The following is a 7,288-nucleotide window of genomic DNA, read 5'->3' on the forward strand; positions in this document are numbered from 1 at the left end:
CATAGAGAGACTAGAAAAGGGACCTTTTCACAATTCTAACCTGTAAGAGGACCTCTGCCTAAGCTTTCCTATTTTTTATAATTCATTTTCTAGTGTCTCTACTTTCTTTCTGTGTCTGAATAACAGCACTTGCTGTGCCAATGAAATAAGAGAAACAAATAAGAGGCATCCAAATTGGCAAAGAGGTGGCAAAACTATATGCAGACTATATGATAGGGTAAACACAAAACTCCAAAGATTCAACACCAACAAAAAATGTTAGACATCATAGAATAATTTAGTAGAGTGGCAGAATTCAACACACAAAATTCAGTGAAATTTCTTTATAGTAGCAAAGAAAACATGGAAAAGGAAACTAATGAAGCAATACCATTTATAACAGCCAACCAAAAATTGAGATCGGGGGAAAACCTAATTAGAGACAAACATTTATTAAGAAAACTACAAAACAATACTGCAAGAAATAATAAGAGACCTGACTAAATGGAAAAATGTTCTATTTGTGGATGGGAAGACTCAACATAGTGAAAATGTACGGAAACCCTATGAATCTGGAGAGAGGATGAAAGGCACCCAAGCGTTGAGGACTCTCCTTCATAGGGTCGCTATGAGTGGCCTGCAACTTGACAGCACTTAACAACAATATATCAACTTAGAGAGAGAGAGAGAGATATCAGCTGGCCCAGTGGACAGAAAACAATGCAACCAAGCCAAAGGTGGGTGACTTTTAATCAGCACCCCTTGGGCCTGTCTTTCACTGCTTTTGTTCAGACATTCCTCTAGGTTGTATAGCCCTGGTGTACAAGTTGTGGTACAGTGATAAGTTGTGGTTGCTGTGAGGCTGAACACTGACACTTATGTGTCAAATGAGTTAATGGTTGGCTACCCAATGTGGACAGAGAGTGGATTGGAGCTCCCCGATTAAAACAAGCTTGGAAGGAGGAGTGGCATCCACTTCCATAATAGCTTGCCTCTGGAAACCCTATGAACCTGGAGAGAGGATGAAAGGCACCCAAGCATTGAGGACTCTCCTTCATAGGGTTGCTATGAGTCGCCTGCGACTGAACAGCAATTAACAACAACAACCAAAAAGCAATCTATATGTTTAATGCAATTCCAATACATACACCAAACTCATATTTGAAAGAAATAGAAAAGGTAATTGGCAAGTTTACTAGAAAGGAAACAGAACCCAAATAAGCAGTACTTCTGAAAAACTACACAGGCATAGTAACCAAAACCACATGGTACTAGTACAATGACAGTCACATAGATTAAGGGAACAGAATTTAGAACCCAGAAGTCAATCCATCTACCTAAGGTCAACTGTTATTTGACAAGAAAACAAAACCTATCAAATGGGGAGATGACATCTGCAACAAATGGTGCTCGCAAAGCTAGAAATCTACCTACAGAAAGCTGAAGCAGGATCCACATCTCACACTATACACAAAAGTCAATTCAAGGTGGATCAGAAAGACCGAGGGGTAAAGATAAAAACCGTAAATATCATAAAATCCAAAATGGAACCAATCTTAGAAGCCCTAGTCTATAGCATGAACTGGCTTGCAAATATAGCCAGAAATGCACAACTAGGAAAAGATTAAATAGACAAGTAGAATTTTTAAAAAATGCATAAAAAACTTTTTCCAAAGCCCTGCTCCAAGACCTTGGTGGTGTAGTGAGTACCATCAGCCACCTTTCATGCCTCCTATCTTTGGGGTTCCCGGTGAACCCTCTGGCATGCTGGCCAAACGCACTTGGTGTCATGTGCAACATCCAGTGAGTGAGCTTCCTTAGGGAAAAGACCAGCAAGGTCTTTTGGATAATGTGGTAGCTGCATGTCCAGCCTGAGACACTCCTGGGGAGTTCACAGATCTGGCACAGGGTGCTGGGCACATCTCAGGATAGTTATTGTATTTGAAGACTTTGAACCATATTTTGTGGCATAAGTCAACTGACATAACATAGATTCTACATCTTGTTTTGCTGATTCAAATGAAAATTAGGAACTTAGAAAAAGATAATCAACTCCAAATCAACATATGTAGAGAGAATCAGAAAAGGAGAAGCTTACTATATATAGCTTTGTTTGAAGACTTTTTATAGAATGCAAAGTTCTAGCTGGAGCTTCCCCTTGGAGCAAAATTCAGAGACATTGCCAAAACAAACAAGAACAAAAGCACAGATGGAGGACTGAGTTGCCAAAAGATACCACCCATGGATATCTGAACAGGAAACCAAAGGCAATAGTAAAAGTATTCAGGCAGATAAACAACCAACTATGAATTCTGAGGAAAGCATGCATTAAAAATCCAATGATTTAGTTAATTAAGCCATTTATGAGGACACAGACCTGCCAGGATGGATTTCAACGAATTTCAGGTCATCAGTCCTTATACTGCTGATAACACAGTTTATTTCACTACTCAAAATGACACAACCATCAAACCTAGAAACAATACATTGCATTTGCATGTATGAGTCCTCGTCATGTTTCTGCCGTTTTACACAAACAGAAAACAACAGCATCTCTTCAACAAGAACTGGACATTCTCAAAGCAAGCCATAAATAGTTAAAAGAAAAACTAACTAAAAAAGAAGATAAGGATAAAGAAAATAAAGCTTCAGCTAGAAGGCCAAGAGAAAACATCAGAAGCTAAAATTGCTGAAAAGATTGTAGCTATAGTTGAAGAAACCTATTTTGTAGACAGTACTTGATGAAGCTATTATGCCTAGGCTTCGATTAGCCAATGAAGAAAGAGATGAAGCAATTGCACATATGAATCAGAGGGAAATGTCTTCAAAAGCTCTAGAAAATATTAACCCTGGAAGACATGACATGACATTACTGGACTTATTAAACAGAATAAGCAATGCAGACACAAGTATAACCATACAGAAGAATGGAGCTATAATTGTGGATAGAACCTATAAGGATGTAAAAAGAGAATAGCTGCAGAAGAAATGAATGTAGTGTTGGAGAATGGGATGCTGCTTTGTCTCAGTGGAAATGGCCGGAGAAGGACCTTCATCATCATTCAAGAGCAGAACAAGACTTCAGCAAACTTCAAACATCTTACTGCTGAAAACAATGAAGAATATGCTCTGAAGAGATCATTCTATTTTTTTGTATTAAAAAATCCACAAAACCAGTAGGAACTAGGAGGAAAAGAATAGAGGGGATTTAGTATTGGTGTTATGCATGCTTCCTAGAATGTCTCTGGGAGTGTTCCTCCTTTTCTATTTTTTTGAAATAATTTTAGTAGACTTGCATAACAGGTATGCAAGGATGATTCAAGATAAGAAAAACAATGTAACTCACTATAAACAAAATAAAAAACAACATACTGTTTTGGTTGTTTCTTTTATTTAAATCTCTTATGAAGACCACAGTAAAGGCCTTTGTGTTTAAAAGTTGGTTGTTATTATATTTTGGAGAAACATTCTTCTAAGTGGTACAGCACAGGTCTGTCAATATGCTATACTGAGGTAACCTGGGGTGGCTGTGCTGTTGAACCTTGTGCCATTGGGTGTCAAATACCATAAAGTTACCCATAATGGGCAATGTTTGGTGGAACTCTTAGTTTAAGACAGGTTTGGAAGCAGCAATGGCACCCACTTCCTAAACTATATGCCTCTGGAAACTCTGTAAACATTGATAAATGTCAATAGTCATAGAAAGGCTTCAGGCCTCATTTGTTCATAGAGTCGCTATGAGTAATGCTTGACTCGACAACATTCAACAACGATAACAAAATAACAAGAACCATATGATCTCAGCAATTGATGCAGGAAAGGCATTTGACAAAACACAGCACTCCTTCTTGATAAAGGCCCTCAGCAAAATTGGAATAGAAGGAAATCTCCTCATCATAGTGAAAAGTATATATGCAAAACCAAGAGCCAATATCATTCTCAATGGAGAAAGTCTAAAAACATTTTCCATGTGAACAGGGACCAGACAAGGATACCCACTGTCACCACTTCTTTTCAGTACTGTATTAAAAGTGCTTGCTAGGCAATATAACAGGAGAAGGAAATAAAAAGTATCCAGATAGGCAAAGAGATGGTTAAACTGTCACTGTATGCAGATAATAGATAGTGTACACAGAAAACCTCAAAGACTCAACAAAACAATCAAACAAAAACCTGTTAGAGTTAGTAGGCCAGTTTTGTAGAGTGGCAGGTTATAAGATCAATATCCAAAAATCAGTAGGATTCCTCTACAGTAACAAAGAAAACTCAGAGAAGGAAATCAAGAAAACAGTAGTATTTACAATAGTCAACCACAAATTGAGATACTTGGGAGTGAATCTAACTAGAGATATAAAATCCCTATACAAAAAAAAACCCCTACAGAACATTTCCACAAGACACAATATGGGAAAATGTACTCTGTTCATGGATAGGAAGACACAGTATCTTGAAAATGTCAATTCTACCAAAAGTAATCTATATGTTCAATGCAAACCAAGTCAAGATACCAATTTTATTTTACAAGGAAATTGAAAGAAATAGTCAAATTTGTTTGGGGAGGCAAGAGATCTAAAAAAAGCAAAACACTTCTAAGAAACAAAAATGAGGTGGGAGGCATAGCATTCCCTGACCTAAAACCTACTACAGAGTAGTAGTAACCTAAACAGCTTGGTGCTAGTACAATGACAGGCACATAGACCAATGGAACAGAATTGAGAACCCAGAAATAGACCAAGCTATCTATGGTCAACTGATATTTGACAAGGAAATCAAAGCTATCAAATGGGGAAATGACAACCTTTTCAACAAGTGGTGCCAGCAATAATGTACTTCCACCTAAAGGAACCTGATACAGGATCCACATCTCACACCATACACAAAAATCAGCTCAAGGTGGGTCAAAGACCTGTGAGTAAAGCCCAAAACCATAACATTCATAAGAGACAAACTGGGATCAAGCTTAGAGGCGCTAGTCCAAGGTATAAAGGGACTGCCAAATACAGCCAGAGATGCACAATCTGAAGGGGATAAAACTTATGAATGGGACCTTCTAAAAATGAAATCCATGTGTGCATCAGAAACTTTTTCCAACAGGGTGAAAAGAAAACCTACTGACTGGGAGAAAACATTTGGTAATACCTTCTCAGACAAGGGTCTCATAACAAAAGTTTGCAGAATACTCCTAGGCCTCCACAAGGAAAAGACTGATAATCCAATTATAAAATGGGGAAAATACATGAAATTATTTTCACAGATGAAGATATTCTAATGATAAACAGATACTTGAAGAAATGCTCAAAATCACTGGCAATAAGAGAGATGTAAATCAAAACCACCAAGAGATACCATCTCACTTCAGTAACAGTGGTAAAGCTTAACAGGGCAGCAAGTAATAAATGTTGAAGAAAATATGGCGAGAAAGGAACTCTTATACATTGTTGGTAGGATTGTAAAGTGGTTCAACCATTATGGAAGGCAATCTGATGCTTCCTCTAAAAGCTGAATATAGAAATTCCATATGACCCAGCTATTCCACTTCTTGGAATATACCCTGAGAAAATGAGGACTGAGGTACGAGTGGAGACTCGTACACCAATGTTCATAGCAGCGTTATTCACCATTGCAAGAACATGGAAATAGCCAGATGTCCAATCACAAATTAATGGATTGAGAAATTATGGTAAAGTCACACAATGGAATACTATGCAGCAAGCACGACTAATGATTTTGTAAATTATTACCTAACATGGGAGGTATTGGAGAGCATCATGCTGAGTGAATTAACTAAGTCCAACAAGGACAAATATTGTATAAAACCATTATTGTAGAATGAGGATAAGAATCTATCAGAGATTGACACATCAAAGAAATAATCCATCATGACCAAGTGGGATTTACAACAGGTATGCAAGGATGCAGTCATTCATTGTTTTTGTTCAGACATTCCTCTAGGTCGCACAGCCCTGGCATACAAGTTGCTGTCCCGCGGTCACTTGTGGTTGCTGTGAGACTGAACACTGTGACAAGGATGTGTCAAATGTGTTAATGGTTGGCTACCCAGTGCAGACTGAGAGTGGGGTGGAGCTCCCAGATTAAACAAGTGTGGAAGGGGGAGTGGCGTCCACTTCCATAATAGCTTGCCTCCGGAAACCCAATGAGCCTGGAGAGAGAATGAAAGACACCCAAGCATCGAGGCCTCTCCTTCATAGGGTCGCTATGAGTCACCTGCGACTCCAAGGCACTTAACAACAACAAACAACATGCAAGGATGATTCAACATAAGGAAAACAATTAATGTAATTCATCACACTAACAAAGCAAAGAAAAAGAACCACATGATCCTATCAATTAATGCAGAAAAAGCCTTTGACAAAATCCAACACCCTTTCCAGGTTAAAACACTCAACAAAATAGGATTAGAGGGGAATTTCTTCAACATAGTAAAAAAGTATTTATGCAAACCCAAGAGCCAACATCTTTCTCAACAGAGAGAGGTTAAAGGCATTCCCTTTAAGAACAGGAACTAGGCAAGGATGCCCACTCTCACCTCTCTTATTAAATATTGTGTTGGAAGTCTTAGCGATAGCAATAAGAGAAGAAAATAAGAGGTATCCAAATTGGCAAAGAGGAGGTAGAATGATCTCTCTATGCAGATGATATGACAGTATACCTAGAAAACCCTAAAGACTCAGCAAGAAAACTATTGGACATAGTTGACCAATTCAACAAAGAAGCAGGACACAGGATCAACATACAAAAATCAGTTGGATTTCTCTACAGTGACAAAGAGAATACAGAGCCAGAACTAAGAAAAATAATATCCTTCACAATAGTGAATCACAAGATTAAATAATTGGGAGTAAATCTAACCAGAAACACAAAGGATCTATTCAAAGAATATTACAAAGCATTACTACAAGAAGCAAAAAGAGGCCTGGAGAAGTGGAAGAATATCCCTTGCTCATGGATAGGAAGACTCAATATTGGGAAAATGGCAATACTACCAAAGCAATTTACACGTCCAATGCTATCCCAATAAAAACACCAATCCCATTCTTCAAGGAGATGGAAAAGGTAATCTCCAGTTTCATTTGGAATGGAAAGGAGCCCCAAATAAGTGAAGCATTCCATAAAAAATAGAAAAAAGGTAGGAGGCATCTCACTCCCCGATTTAAAATCCTACTACACTGCCGTGGTGGTTAAGACAGCAATGGCACTGGTACAATGACAGACATATAGGTCAATGGAATAGAATTGAGAATCCGGAGAACAGCCCATCTATCTATAGTCAACTGATTTTTGACAAGGA

At 38.2% G+C, this 7,288-nt stretch overlaps 1 pseudogene; it reads left to right on the plus strand.

Annotated features, from left to right (window-relative positions):
• Nucleotides 1-2,230: 2,230 nt before the first annotated feature.
• Nucleotides 2,231-3,159, plus strand: LOC102868294 (annotated as a pseudogene).
• The last annotated feature ends 4,129 nt before the right edge of the window (nt 3,160-7,288 follow it).

Source organism: Elephantulus edwardii, unplaced genomic scaffold, assembly GCF_000299155.1.
Source record: "Elephantulus edwardii isolate Elephantulus edwardi_28Jun2011 unplaced genomic scaffold, EleEdw1.0 scaffold00165, whole genome shotgun sequence".
NCBI lineage: Eukaryota > Metazoa > Chordata > Mammalia > Macroscelidea > Macroscelididae > Elephantulus > Elephantulus edwardii.